Source organism: Sciurus vulgaris (assembly GCF_902686455.1).
Source record: "Sciurus vulgaris genome assembly, chromosome: 4".
Classification (NCBI taxonomy): Eukaryota; Metazoa; Chordata; class Mammalia; order Rodentia; family Sciuridae; genus Sciurus; species Sciurus vulgaris.
The window spans coordinates 49,859,182-49,873,697 of NC_136464.1; the positions used below are offsets into that span (position 1 = coordinate 49,859,182).

At 51.8% G+C, this 14,516-nt stretch overlaps 1 protein-coding gene across 2 annotated transcripts in view; it reads left to right on the top strand.

Annotated features, from left to right (window-relative positions):
* The window catches only part of DLG5 (discs large MAGUK scaffold protein 5), a 100,559-nt gene that overhangs the window by 22,168 nt on the left and 63,875 nt on the right, over positions 1 to 14,516 (top strand). The gene's annotated exons all lie outside the window — the stretch shown is intronic.

Sequence of the window (14,516 nt, forward strand, 5' to 3'; positions counted from 1 at the left end):
TAGAGAGTGTTACAGCTCCAACCTGGCTGACTACAGGGATTCAGCCCTGCAGGTAGGCACGAGTCTGGAATTCAGGGGCAACCTCACTCCACGCTTGTGTCAAGCAGTGGGAGTGGGCAGGTAATGCGACTCTCTCCCCTCATCATCCAGTCAGGATGCTCTTGTCCCCTGAGTGCTCAGCCTCGGCCTGTTGAGAACAGCTGTTGTGGAGCTACAGATTGGCTCACCACTTCTGGGTCAGAGTAAGATCCTAGGATTGCTGCTCTGTCCCTTCATGGGGTCTCCCTCCTCAGGTCCTTGTGGATTTTGGTGATCCTAGACAGACAGCCCAGCTGCTTTCTCTACTTCCTTACCTCCCACCTGTCCTTCCCGGGCATGCAGAGGCCTATCAGGAGGGAGGCCTTAGAGGGACAGGGGCCACTTCCTCAGGAGCACAGGGCAAGCCCTGGCCTGAAGGGACAGACCTGGGGCTCAGCCTTGTGACTCATGTGCCCTTGGGAGCTGCTCCTGCACTGGTGCCAGGTGGTGTCATCTGGGGTTGGATTAAAAGATAACTTCTTTGGCAGGAGAACAGGCCTTTGCCGGCTCTCTTAAGCAAGCCCTGGCCAGCTCTGCGCCTTGGTGCCCCTCTGTTTGCCCCCCTCTGTACTTTCCCTCCCCTCTTGTGCTCCCACGTCCTGGAACCTAGTCAGGTCAGCCCCTCTTTCAGATGGTGCCATCATTTATGTCCCCTCCCCTTGTCACTCGCCTCTCCTCTGCAGAGGGTTTTAAATTCTATGGAGCAAATTGGGAACATTTGCTTTCCTCTTCCTTCCTCTTCTTCCAAGCAAGACAAAGCCCCAGGAAACTACAGGGTTGAAGTATGGTGTGGGGTAGAGATGCAGAGAGGGAATCCCGGCCTTCGAGGAGGTCAGCGGAGCACAGGACTACCTTGGCCTGTGCCTGGTGGTACTTGGACAGCACTGTCTGATGGTGGAGACTGTTTTGGTGCCAGGACAAAGGTGCTCGTCCCAGCAAGAGCTGCCCTGAGGCCAGAGCTTCCTTGCAGCTGCTTTGGGTGGCCCTGCCTGGACTCTGAAGAGGCAGTCAGGACTTTGGAGGGTGTCTGGGGAGGCCCATGGGGCTGTACTATCTGTGTGCAGTGGAGATGGAGGAGAAGGCCTTGCCTGGAAGTTCCACCATCAGCAGGTGCCCAAAGGCAAAGGAATCAGAATATTTTGATAGAATATATTTATTTTATTAGTTATTAATATTAATATTTTGTGGTACTGGGAATTGAACCTAGGGGCATTCTACCTCTGTGCTATATGCCCAGCCCTTTTTTATTATTTTTTTTGAGACAGGCTCTCGCCAAGTTGCCCAGACTGACCTTGACCTTGTGATCCTCCTGCCTCAGCCTCCTGAGTTGCGAGGATTACAGTGTATGCCACCACACCTGGCTTTAACCTTCCTCCCTGTGTCTCTTAACCTGTGTTCAGGCCCTCATTTTGGGAATCACATGCTTGTGGTTAATTTTTTATTCTACCACTGCAAAAGAAATGACACACCAGTTGCGCATGGTGGTGCACTCCTGCAATCCCAGTGGCTTGGGAGGGTGAGGCAGGGGGATCCAAGTTTGAGGTCAGCCTCAGCAATTTAGTGAGATCCTGTCAAAATAAAAAATAAAACAGGCTGGGGATGTGGCTCAGTGGTTAAGTACCCCTGAGTTCAATCCTCGGTTCCAAAAGAGAAAAAAAGATACGCTAGATTTTTCCTTAGGTATCGTTCTTTATGCATTTGCCTAAACCTTTGTTAACAGATTCTTTTATGATATTTCCCTTTTTGGGTGGATCATGCGATATTACTCGCCTATTTTCAAGTCCCTAGTTAAATGGCAACACTAATTGTAAAGATTTATCTGGGCAGTAGGATTGTTTTATTTCAGACTTTTCTATTTTAGACAGATTTTTAGCAGTGCTGTCTCTCATCTTGGCTCTTTGTTTTAGGGATGTTCAGACCTGGGAGGTGGGAGTGGAAGGTGAAGTGTGCTCCATGGTCTTTGCCGGATCTGCCAGGGCTCATGCCTGCGGCGATCGTCTTTTCACTTTGTTGCTTTCTCCATGTGTTGAGTGATGCGTTACCATTGTTAGACCCAAGGAAGTCTGCGTGGGTCCGGTAGTAACCTGTAAGCTGTAGTCCTCTTTTTGGTGCTGAGGATTGAACCAAGGGTCTCGTGCATGCAAGGCAAGCTAAACATGACTTTTATAGGATTAAAAAAAAAAAAATAGTGCTCAAATAAACATGTTTTGTTTGGTGGTTATGCTGGTGTTTTTTTTTTAAAAGCACGGAGTATGAAGTCGATCGTTGGTGGCTTTGTGAGAACATGGTGTTGTGATAGACACAGGTATACACACTGTTGACTCTTGACGTCCCTCCGGGCAGTCTTAGGATTCTTGAAACTTGGTAGGGGCTTAGGGATCTGCTCTCCATTCTTTTCAGAATTGTGGTCAGAACAGTTGAGACACTTTTCCAGTATCCTTGTGCTGAGGTTGGCTTGTGTGTTCTGAGTTTCTTTGGTTTACGAAATCTGACACTTTCAAGTCTGGACAATTTAAACTGTCCCGCTAAATTCTTTTAAGTGTTCAGGGCTCCAAAGTACCGTTGCTCAGAGGGTTGTAGGTCATTTGACATAAAACAGAGAAAAGCCAGTAGCATCTTGTACAGACACAAACCTCCTCGCCGCCTCCTTTTGGTGTGGGGTCACTGTCCTCCTTGCCTCTGGATACCTTCAGAAGGGCTGGTCCTGCCAGGGCCATTGTAGGACCAGAGCACCAGCTGGGGAGGAGGAAGGAGAGCCTGTGAGCGGTGGGGGGGCAGTGGAGGTGGAGGAAGAGCCTGCGGGGGCCAGTGCAGGTCTGGGTGGGGTCAGGCCAGCTGGGGGTCTGCAGTGTACAGCTCTGGGAGGAGCAGCTTAGGGCCTTGGAAGGAGCCTCTGGGGCTCAGTCAGGCTGGCTTCAGTCCATCTGTTGGACTGGCTCGCCGCTTCCCTGAACCCAGGCCCACGTCTCAAAGGGCTGTGTTGCGAACCCAAGGAAAGAAGTGGAAGGAGTGCCCTGGAAGTACAGAGCAGGGGGTGTGGCCCAGCTTTCCGGCCCGCCAGCTGGGGTTGGTGAGCCCCTCATCCCCAGAAAGGCAGAGCTGGTGCCTGTGCGGGGGAGGGGTGGTGACAGGTAAGGAAAGGTCGTGTTCCCAAGGAGGAAGAGAGGCTCTGGCCAGCAGGGGGCATCCTTGGAGGAGGTCACATGGGAATCTTCCCCGATGGGCGGGAGAGAAGAAGGTACTGGAAGTCAGCAAAAAAGGTCACACTGCCTTGGGCTGTAGAACTCCCTGTCCAAAAGGCCAGTCTCCAAAGGAACCTGCAGTGAGAGGGTCGCTTTAGGCCTGTGTGTTTCAAGGAAAGGGCTCTCAGTTGTTCTTCTTATTGCATCTCAGATAAACAAACAACTTTATTCTTCGCTGACAATAGAATATGCACATTCACATAGATAATTCAATTAATAATGAAGAAAAAAGCATACATAGTCCTGGAGGCGACCCTGTTAATATAGTGCTGGCAGGGAATGGAGCTTCTACCGGCATAAGCGTTATTTTGTTTTGGCCTCTTTACCAGCAGCCCTTAGGAGGGGGCTACTCCATCAAGCCTGTGTTAGGAGTGAGGAGGATTAGGCACAGAGTGGTTAGGGAATGTGCTCGTAGTCACACAGCTGGTGGCCACGTGAGCTGGGTCTCCCAGCCAGCCTCCAGGGTCCTGACCACCCTTGCAGGCACCACACTGTTGTTGTTTCTGCATGTGCGTGCCTGGCCACACATACTGGAGCCTGGGATCCAGATTCCAGGTAGGTGATTGGGACCCTGGACCATCAGGCAGCATACATGGTGGGCCTGGCAGTTCTGCACCACCTTCTGTACGAGGCCTTTGGTGGTCTGGAACTAAGGTTTTGAGTACTCACTCTGGTTGCCTGAGGGACGGAGAGATCGGCTCATCTGTGGGAAAGACCCATGATGGCCACTTTGGGGGAAGGTAGGACAGTGGAAAGGAGTGGGTCTCAGTCTGAGGTAAGGGGTTCAGGCTGGCCCCTCCCCACATCCCCTGTTAGTTGTATTTCCTCCAGGGAAAATTAGAAAGCCAGGTGATAGAGTCTGCAGACTTCCAGGCTGCAGGGCATGATTGCTTTTCATTTCTTTGTACTGGGCCATCTGAACTTCCTTGGACCTCTATCCTGCCCCAAAGCCTAGGAAAGTCCACAGTCGATGCTTTCCTGTGACCTTCAAGGAATGGCTGTGGACGTCACAGCAGGTATTGCTGTTCAGCGAGACACAGGTTGGCAGGTCTGCTGTCTGGGAGGCAGGGACTCCTGGACCCTTTTGCTGTGCCCCAGATTCAAGCAGGAGCTAGCACCTGGGTTTCCAGGGGCACTCACAGCAGTCCCTGCTGATGGCCTCTTGGGACCTGCTTTCCCATTGGTAAAGTGGGGCTGGCAGTTTCTGTTCTCATGGCTTAGCAGGGTTCTGGAGGAATGAGTGAGCTGCTGTTAAGGGAGATGCAGCAGCTTCTCTGGGGGCTCCCTGAGGGACTACCTTTGCCCTCCAGTAATGCCACTGAAGTGTGCTGGTTAGATCGACGTGCACATGCACATTTGCACTCTCTTTTCTGGTCCTGATACTAGCAACTAGGCAAGGCGAGGGTATCTTCCAACCAAGAATGAAGGAAACTGAGGCACAGAGAGGCACAGCCCAGGTGGTCACAGGACCACGTCCCACAGTCAGAGGCAGGGCTTCCGCAGGTCTGGTCTGCCAGCCAGTTCCTAGCCCTGCACCGTACAGCATGCTGTCTTGCTCATTCTGAGGTTTCTGTTGTTTCACCCAGTCTAGTGCCTACTGTGTCTAGTCTAAGAGGAAAGCAGGAAGCTGTGGCTTTGGACCCAGCTTTGTTCTCCCTTGGCCGAGTGGCTGCCATTCAGAGACTTCCATTCATTCATCAACCCTTTGCTTTTATCATTTACTTTTTTGGTGCTGGGGATCAAGCTCAGGGTCTCATGCAGGTTAAGCACATGTTCTGTCACTGAGCTGTACCCCTGGCCTTTGTTTTTTAAATTAATTAATTTTTTAAAGTGGCACATAAAAAATCGTGTATGTTTATTATTGTGAACAACATGTTGCTTTGAGGTGCAGCAGCGCTTTGCTGAGTACTGGCTCATTGCACGGCCCTTCGAGGGGTGCTGCGGCCATAGAGCTGAGTAAGGAAATACCTGGTACCTAGGAACTCACAGCTGGAGCGGGTGGAAGCTTGCACACAGTCATGGAGTACAGTGCACAGGTGCAGCGTCCACAGGAGCTTGCTGGGTCTAGGAGTCGAGGGACGCAGTGGCTGACCCTGCTGGAGCCTTGTTTTCCCCGTCTGTCAGATACGTGCATTAGACCACTTAATCTTTGGAGTCCTTTCTGTCCTGTGTTCTGTGACTCTATGGTAACAGTGTTCCATTGAAGGTTGGAACATGTCTAAAGTCAGCCAACATTTTGTGTTGAAAGTCCTCCCGAGTCACGTGAAGGAGGAGGCTGTTGTGTCCTATATATTTATCTTTTCACAAGCAGTTCCTTATTCTGTGATGGGCCAACTACATTTGTCCTGCATGGCGAGGGAGTGTTTTCCCACAAGTTTGCTTGGCTTATGGTTGTGGGCTGGTGCCAGCGGGCTGCTTATGGGTCACGGGGTAGGGAGAGATTGAGGGCACGTGTCAGATGTGCTGCTGCCACCAAAGCCAGGACTGGGTGTGATTTCATCAGCTGGGATGTCACCGGAAAGCTCTCACCATCCCTGGTTCCTTGTCTGGACTGTGGATGTGTCTGTCTGAGACTTGTGGGCACCATGGATACAGACTGGGGGGTGGGACGGGGTGGTCACTGTGGGCCCATGTCATGGTGAGCCTGTGTCATGCAGAAAGAGGCATGGCTGGTCCTGAAGGAGGGGCCTGGCATGGAGAGGGCTGTCCAAGAAGATTCCTTCTCTCTAGACCCCATGCTAGAGGACTCGAGCCAGCAAGGCAGAGACAGGACGCTCGAGCAGGCTTTCCTGCATACTGGAGCTCTGTGAGATGCACCATCCACAAAGCAGCCGGCAGCCACCCTGTGGGAAACCCCTGCAGGGTGTGGGACACTGCGCTTCCACAGGGTCCTGGTGCGCTCATGGTTTCTTGTGGTAGTGATGTGTAGCAGGACTGGAGGGGCCGTGGGTTTGGGGAATGGCCTGAGCTGCATTGTTGCTCCCTGTTTCCTCTCTCTCTCTCTCTCTCACACACACAGATGCCACTATGTAGGATAGAAATGAACACCTCGGCTTATGAACAACTGCCCAAGGGGGCAGCTGCTCACAGACCTGGAGGCTCGCCTCCTTTCCTTCTTCCTTGAGTCCCACTGTGTCACAAGCACTGCCGTGGGACATGGACGTGAACCACAGCTTCCATCCTGGAGGAATTCTTAGCAGAACCGGATCCACAGTCTGCACTTCCAGAGCCCAATGAAAATATGGGCTCCTTGCTCAGGAGGATTTCAAGACAGTAACAGCAGAGTGTGAGGCCATGGCGAGGCCTCGTGAGACTGCATACGTCACTTGCCCCTGAGGCTGGGCTGGTCCCCAAATTTAGGTGAAGCCAGGACTGGTAGAGGTCTGCTGGAGACGCACCCAGGGAGAGAGTGGAGCGGACTCTTGGAAAAGTCCCGTCTGAGCAGGGCCTGGGAGGCTGGCTAGGGTGTTGGTAGAGGTGGTGGTGGTGGGAACAGAGACCAAGGTGAGGACACCTGGGCATGGGCGTGGGCAGAGGCGGGGGGATGAGCAGGCGGCACCTTTCCCTGGCTGGAGGCTGGGGTGGTTGAAGGGCAGCCTTGGGAGGGCTTGAGTTCCATAGTGAAGGCAATCTTGAGCCTGCAGCTGGAGGGGAGAGCAGGGGCTCTGGGAATCTCAGAGATGGCACAGTGCTGGGTTCCGAGAAGTACCCTCTGGAGGGGGTGCTCGCCAGTTGTCCAGTAGCTCAGAATGACCGGGCCAGAGCTCCCTGAAGAGTGGGATGTTCACTTCATCCTGAGCCTGGAGGATGCGGCAGTAGAGGTGCCGAGGGGTGCTGCACACCCTGCTTGTGTTGGTGGGTGGCAGAACTGGGACCCTAGAGACCCAAGGTGAATTTGGAGAGGGGAGAAATAGTTGAACTGGGAGGGGTGCTTGCCAGATGGTGACAATGGAGTACTGGTACATGGGATGACATGGAGGTAGGACAGGTAGACGTTGGAGCTGGTGGGTCTAGCCAGGAGTTCCGCCAGCTGAAGACGTTCTGTGGTCCTTCCCTTAGTGTCACATAGCAACGCGCTCTGTGGTCACTGTCCCTCAGTGTGAGAAGCCGCCTGTTGTTCTCATTGGTGTATAGCCTGCCAGCTGTCCATTGCTTCTTTGGCCCCTGTCCACTTCTGAGTTTCCCCTTTACCTCAGCATCGCCTTGGGCTGGTAGACAGTAGTAGTCTTTCCTGACTTTTTTTTTTTTTTAATTCTCTTTTTGTAGATCTTGGTTTCTTCTTACTGCTGCGTCTGCTGCGGCTTTATGCTGAATTCAGTGGTTCAGGTGTGTTTAGGACAGGTGGGATGATGGAACTACCTCTTGTGTCATAGTAGACCTTGGGCTTTTGGGTCCTCTGCACTTTTAGGATGCTCATTGTCTCTGGTTGCTCCCCAGTTCCTACTCATGGGAGCCGGTAATCTCCTACCCCATCATCAGGTCTACCAGAACCAGGTCCCCACATATTTTCAAATACCCACTAGGATGATGGTGCCCCATTCTAGGACATGCCCAAGATACCATGTGGCAAGTTCTAGCCACCTGTTTCTCCTGCCCCCCTGGTGTCGGAGGGGTGTTAGCGCACAGAGGCAGGGTCAGAGGTGGAGGTGGCCAGTAACTGACTCTTGCCACTACCCTTCTTGGGTTCCAGAAGCAGAATCCTGCCCAGTCTTCCAGCCTGGCAGGTGACTTGCTGGAGCTTGGTAACTCAACACACCTTACTAATTATCTGTTGAGGTCACAGTGTGCCCTTGTCACCACCCATCCACAGGACCACAGTCCTGGGACTGGGCCGACTGGTTCCCGCCACTGTTCTGGGCACTCGTGGGAAACAAGTGGCCTTTGTGGTGAGTGTGGGTTGGAGGGTGCTGTCAGCCCTGGGTGAGGTGGCTGGCACACAGGGCAGCCAGCTTGGAGCTGGGGACCTGGAACAGATGCCATTTTTCTTGATGCTGGGGGCACAGAGTTACAGGGACTGTTGTCCTTTTCTGTTGCTAGTGACAACTATTTTTTAGCATTTTTCTAGTGACTCGTGTGGAGGTACTTCTTTGGTTCCTATGCTTGGCCCGGGCCTTGGGAGGCTGTGTGTGTGGCCCGTAGACCTTCTTCCTGGCCATGTGTTTACCTTGACCCCTTGAGATGCAAACATAGAAGAAGCTTTTGAAGACTTGAATGTTTCAATTTTGGCAGTTTTTCCTCAGTGTTCTTAAAGGGGTCTCTTGCCCTCCCCTCTCCCTTAGCACATCACACATTGCAAAATGCCAACTTGGCATGTTTAACATGTTTAATACGAAGCTGAGAAGAAATTTTTTTTTTAATTGTTTAATTTTTTTTTTTCTGGCAGCACTGGGGACTGAACCCCGGGCCTAGTACGTGCTGGGCAAGTGCTCTACCAGTGAGCTCCACTCCCAGCCTGAGGAGGATGTTATTTATTAATAGGTCGAATGGTCCTCACAGACGTCCTTGCCTCTGAATTCCATTTGCTTGACGTGCAATGATGGGGTGGAAGTAGATGAGGGCACATTTCTCTCTGTCTTTGGAGACTATTTTAGGAGGACCCAGTGAATGGATGATCTTAGAATGAAAACGTGGCTGGCCCTTTAAAATGGTTCCAGAAGGTCAGTGTCATTAACTCTGTCCGAAAGCTCTGCCTGATGAACATCAGGGATGCTTTAAACCCCCTCCTTCTGTAACCCTGTTCCCATGGGACTTCGGCTGTCCTCTGCCAGAGTTCTGCACATTTTTTGGTACCGTTTCCCTCATGAAGACCTTCAGGGCATCTGAACGGAGGGCTTGCTAACACAGAGGCCCTGTGGGAGCAGGGGGCTCTCCTCCCCTGTGGACCCCCAAGTCTGGGAACTGAGGAGCAGCCCCCAGCTGTGTTTTGCCTCCTTCTGCAGCTCGTTGGGTCCTTCCTGCACTTTTCCTTGGCCCTGTTCCGGTGCTTCTAACGCCCCTCCCCACGGCCTGTCTCATCTTTGATGTAGTCACCAGGGACGCAAAGCTCTTGGAAAACCAAAGAACAAGTTGTAGGCTCAGAATGTTTGCTTCCGAGGAAAATGCATGTTGGCACGAAATCCCGACAGTTTCCATTTCAACTAAGAAGTCGGGAGCCCAGCAGGCCCCAGGAAATAGGAAAATTGGCACTTTGTCGGACGCGTGCTGATGGTCGCTCAGTGTCCGGGCCCTGTCTGCCACTAGAGATCTGCATTTTTCAGATTAAAATTGCTGGCTGGCTGGGGGCGGCTGCTGTTGCCACAAGCGCACATGCCGCAGGTTGCTGCAATGTCTGTTTTTCTGCTCCTCAAGGTCTCCTCTTTGTTTTTCTGAAAATGTGATGAAATGGAACGTGCTTTAAAAATAGATATTTTTCTAGGAGATTGGCCTGGCTGGATTACCTGGCCGCAGCAGCCTTACTTCTGCCCCAGGGAGTCCTTATCTCATCTGAACTGATGGGACATTGGGCAAGGGCAGCTTGGTTTTATTTTGTTGTTGTTCTTCATAGTAGTCTTTCTAAATAGATCCTTTTGATCACTTGTTTCTTTGCATACAAGCTGAGGATTCAATAGACTCTATTAACTGAGTTACCTTCTTTTCCCTCAATGATTTTTCCCCCTGATTACCAAAGCAATGTAGTGCTTATTTAGAGGAAGAATCTATGCACGTAGAAAGCCTGGGTTCCCCTTAAGCATCTGCTGGGGGCTGTGGCCGGAAGAGAAGGCAAGTGACCTCAGCCAGCCCTCATCCAGGCAGGAGCCCACTGGCAGCTTAGTGGGAGGGACAGGCAAGGGAGAAAGGGTGTAGGCACAGAGGTAGCTCAGAGTTGTAAAGGGCACAGGGCTTAGAGGTGGGTGCATGTGGTCATTCCCCATCTAGCTGAAGGTTCTTGGTCTAGTTCTTTAACCCCTGAGAGCCTCTGTGTTCTTGTCTGTAAGAGGGGCTAGCAGCTAATAGCAGTAACCTCCCACCTGAGTCTCAAGTAAGATAATGTCTGCAGATGATGATTTTCATGGCTGTTGCCATGGTTGGATGTCTACTGGAAGGAGCTCACGGAGACTGTGTGACTGAGCACTGGGCAGGTGGTCCTAAACTACTGGCTTGCCAGGGTTGCCATAATAGCACTGCAGAAAGGGCAGCTCACATAACACACATCTATCGTCCTCACAGTTCCGCAGACTTGAAGTCCAAGATCTAGCTGTTGGCAGGGTTGATGTCTCTCACTGGCTTACTGGTGGTCTGCTTCTTCTGTGTCTCTGATGAATGATCTTCCCTGTCTTAATCTCCTTTCTTTACAAGGGACACCAGCATGTTGGGCTAGGGCCCACCTCATTTTAATTTAATCACATCTTTAAAGACCCTCTCTCCAAATACACTTGTATTCTGAGGGTACTGGGATTAGGGCTGAAGCCTTCAACATGAGAACTTGTCAGGAGGGGACACGGTTTTGCCCCTGACAGTCACTGTTACTGTTCTCACATGGTTCTATGATGATGAGGACCCTGAGGTTGGTCTTGGGGTCCTGAACTCTTCTAGCTAGGGTCAGTGTTAGGATTCAGGGAGCTCAGCACTGCATGTGCAGGCCCTGATGGGACCCCCAGACTGACTCGCTCATCAGCATCACCAACCGCAGCTTAAAAATCTGCATTGCTGCAGGTGCTGGCCAGTCTGAAGGGAGGAAGAGGTCCTGAAACTCGGCATTTCTAATGAGCAGCTGGGCGATTCAGATAAATGGCCAGGTATGGGAACCTATCCCTCCCCTGTGGCTCCCCACAACTAGTGGAGGGTTCCGGGTGCTCATGGTAGTAGTTCTTTTCTTAGAGGTGCCAGCAGGCTGCAGGCTGCAGGCTGCCTCCTTACCCCTTCATCTCCATGTGCTACCCATCAGAGTCATAGGTTGGCTTGAGTTAACTTCTGTCCCTGACCCCAGGCTCAATGTGGGACCTGGATTCATTTTGTTCCCCTCTGGACATCTGTGGAAGGTCAAGTCTGGGTGGTTTAGGGGCCTCTTAGGGCCTGAAAGACTGAAGTCTGCCTGGAAACATGGATCCACTCCAGACTCTTCAAACTTCTACTTGCATTTGCCTTGCACAGGGGCTGGGGACCAGGCACTGTGCTGCAAATTTGGGGTCCTAGACTCTAGGGAACATGCTGGGCCTGTTTGTCATCAGGGTTACCACAGGTGGCCAGTGGGCCAGGAGCAGTGCAACACTCGAGTCTTAGGGCCTGGGTCACTTTGGTTGCATTTATTGTCCTCTGTGGTTGTGGATGTGGATTTTTTTTTTTTTCTTTACACAAAATAAGGACATTTTTTTCTCTTGTTACACAAGATCGACATTTTCTCCTCAGGGCTGCCCAAGTGTGAAGGAACCCACATCCTTTTGTGCATTTGAAATGCTTCTCTGGTCTTTCCCCCCATTTCCTGTGGTTGAGTTGTGGCAATCTGAAGACATTGTGTGAACAGATTTTGCCCAGGAAGTGGGGAGCTCAGTTGAGGGAAGAGCGACCGGGGCCTGTTTTCTGAGCATGGGAGGGTAAGGCTGGTCATGCACTCCAACTGGACGTACGTGTTTGCTAAAATAACAGGTGTGAAGCTGGAACATGATGGAAGCCTTGCTTTGGGGTTTCGGGGAGAAGGATGCTTGAGGTGCATATCTTGATTTGATGGGTTTGGGGGGTGGCTGGCACAGGAGCTGTCCCTGCCTGCGTGTGTGGGTGGTGGGCCTGTAGCTCAGGTCAGATGTGGAGTGTATCAGAGGAGAATCATGGTCCTTGTGTGGATTTCTGAAATGTCCCTGAAGTTTCAGGAATGGACTCTCTCCACTTGCTTCAAAGGATCGCTGTGTAAATGTGGCCGACTCTTCTGCATGGTGTCTGTCACCTTACCTGAGAAGAGCCTTTGCTTTGGGCGGAGCCTCCCAGAGTTCCTCTGATGGGCCAGGCTCTTCTTAGACTGTTTCTCAGGACCTCAAAAAGAGATCCATGGAGAAAGACAGTTGTCCTTTGATTTTTCCCTGAGGGCCCCTTTAGTCCCAGTCAGTTGGAGTATTTTGGAGAAACAGATTGGATCTTGGAGATTAATTCCAATTAGCAATTAATTAAAGTAAACCTGCCAAATGCCATGCTCTGTGCATCCTATTTCTGGAAGTGGACTGGCTCTGGAAACCACCCTGTTCAGGGCACTGCCGACTTCCCCGTCTTGTCCATGTCAGACAGCACAGGGATTTTCTTTAGTTCCATCTGACGAGCCTTAGCAACCTCCTTGTTTCTTTGACCCCATCTTATTTAGCTCTCTGCCTTTCTTAATCATGTCATCTTCCCAGACACCCCATCCAAACACCCCAAGAACCTACGTCTGTCCACTCTTCCCCCTACCCTGTTTCCCTCATCTCCCACCTCTGCACAGGCTCTTGTGCCCCCTCCTGGCTGTACCCCATGGCCAGTGATTCAGAGGGACTTTCATGAGAACACCCTGAGAGCTCTCCCTGCTCTCAGGCCTCCCTCTTCCCCGCTTTCTTGCTCGTGGTTGCTGGAGATGGCACCCTGGAGCTCATCCCTGCTGGCCTCTGTCCACGCTCACAAACTTCAGGCATTGTAGAATTCCAAGGCCGAGCATCGGGAGCTTTTGCCTGTAGGGACCAGAGCGAGTGTAGGATTGTGTGAAGCTGGGTGTCGTTTGGACCACTTGAGGTCTGAAGAGTTGGGCCAAGTGGAATGGAGAGAGATGCAGGTGAAGCTCCTGTGTTTTTTTTTTTTTTTTTTTTTTTTTTTGATTCATTTTCTTGGGTCCGTGTCTGTGTGCTGTTTTTATTTTGAGTTTTAAATAAGAGTAGAAGGAAGGAGAAGTAGTTCCTGGAAGAGAAGCAGCTAGTAGTAAAGAGGATGAGGAGGGGGAGACTGGGCCGCCAGAGCAGGTGAGATGCGTCATTTGTCAGCAGTTCCTTGGTTGTCATAGAACACTTGCAGCATCTGGCACCCCCTTTGCTCGGCACAGCCACTTGGCCATACAGACCGTGTAAAGACTTTGAGCCCCAGTGGATGGATCAGGAAACAGGCTCAGAAAAAGTATTTGCCCTAGGGTGTCGCCACACCCGGGAGAGCCCAGGTCCATGCTGCAGTGACCCCACGCCCCTTCCATTGTGCTGTCTCTGTGAGCTTCCCGTCCCTGTGGCAGCCCTGTGGCAGCCATTTGGTGCATTCATACTCAGCGGGCATATCTCGGTGGGCAGGGGGTTCTCCAGGAGTGCAGAGCCCAGGCTGCTGCTCCCGGGGCCTGGGGCTGAGCTGCCTTGGTGGGCAGTGATTGTCAAGGCACGCCACAAAGCAGACAAGGAGGGTGATGGCAAGGGTGTCGGAGGAGGAGGCAGAAACAGCACTAGTTGCTGATGAGGACGAGCCATTTCCTTGGTGGTTGCCCTGGGTGGCCTTGATGGATGGAATGTCCCTGACCTGTCCAGCCTGGGTGTCTGTCATATCCACCTTCCTGGTCACACCGCCAGGCTTAAGCTGTTCCCAGAGCTGTCATTTCCTCAGCTGACTCCTCAGCTTACCTTGAACTGAGATTAGTGGAACATGGCCATTTGGGGGATGACGTGGCCTTAAGGGGACAGTGGGGGAGGGACAGTGTTTGAAGTACTTTTGCATTTGGTCTAAACAACAGAATCGTGAACCGCTTCTGGAAACTTCATTGGCTCATTTAGTTTCCTGCTGCCTTCTGAAAAACCAGGATAGGGTTTTTCTTTAGACCGTTGTAGCAAATGTACTGGTCTTTCCAGGGGGGACCTGAGAAAGTCAATGACTAGAGGAGAGACAAAGTCAGAGAGACCGAAGCCAGGGCCAGAGGACGAGGCTGACCCCTGAGGCACACAGAGGTGACTGGAACCATCTCTTTCATGTTGGCCTTTCTTCCTTCCCCCTGCTGGGAAGGGCTAGGTGCTATAGTGCTGAGTGCTGGACACGTCTCCTCGGGCTCAGTGACTTCACTGAGCCTTCAGATGCCTCTTGTGCCCTGAGCATTGTCACTGGGCCAGGGGTTGGTTGTTCACATCATCTGCTGTCCACTGAGAGAAGGATCTGGTGAATTCTGATTTTTTTGATCTTCTTGGAAACAAAGTAGGTGTTACAGGTCAGTGGATGAGAGTCATGTTGGAACGAGACCTA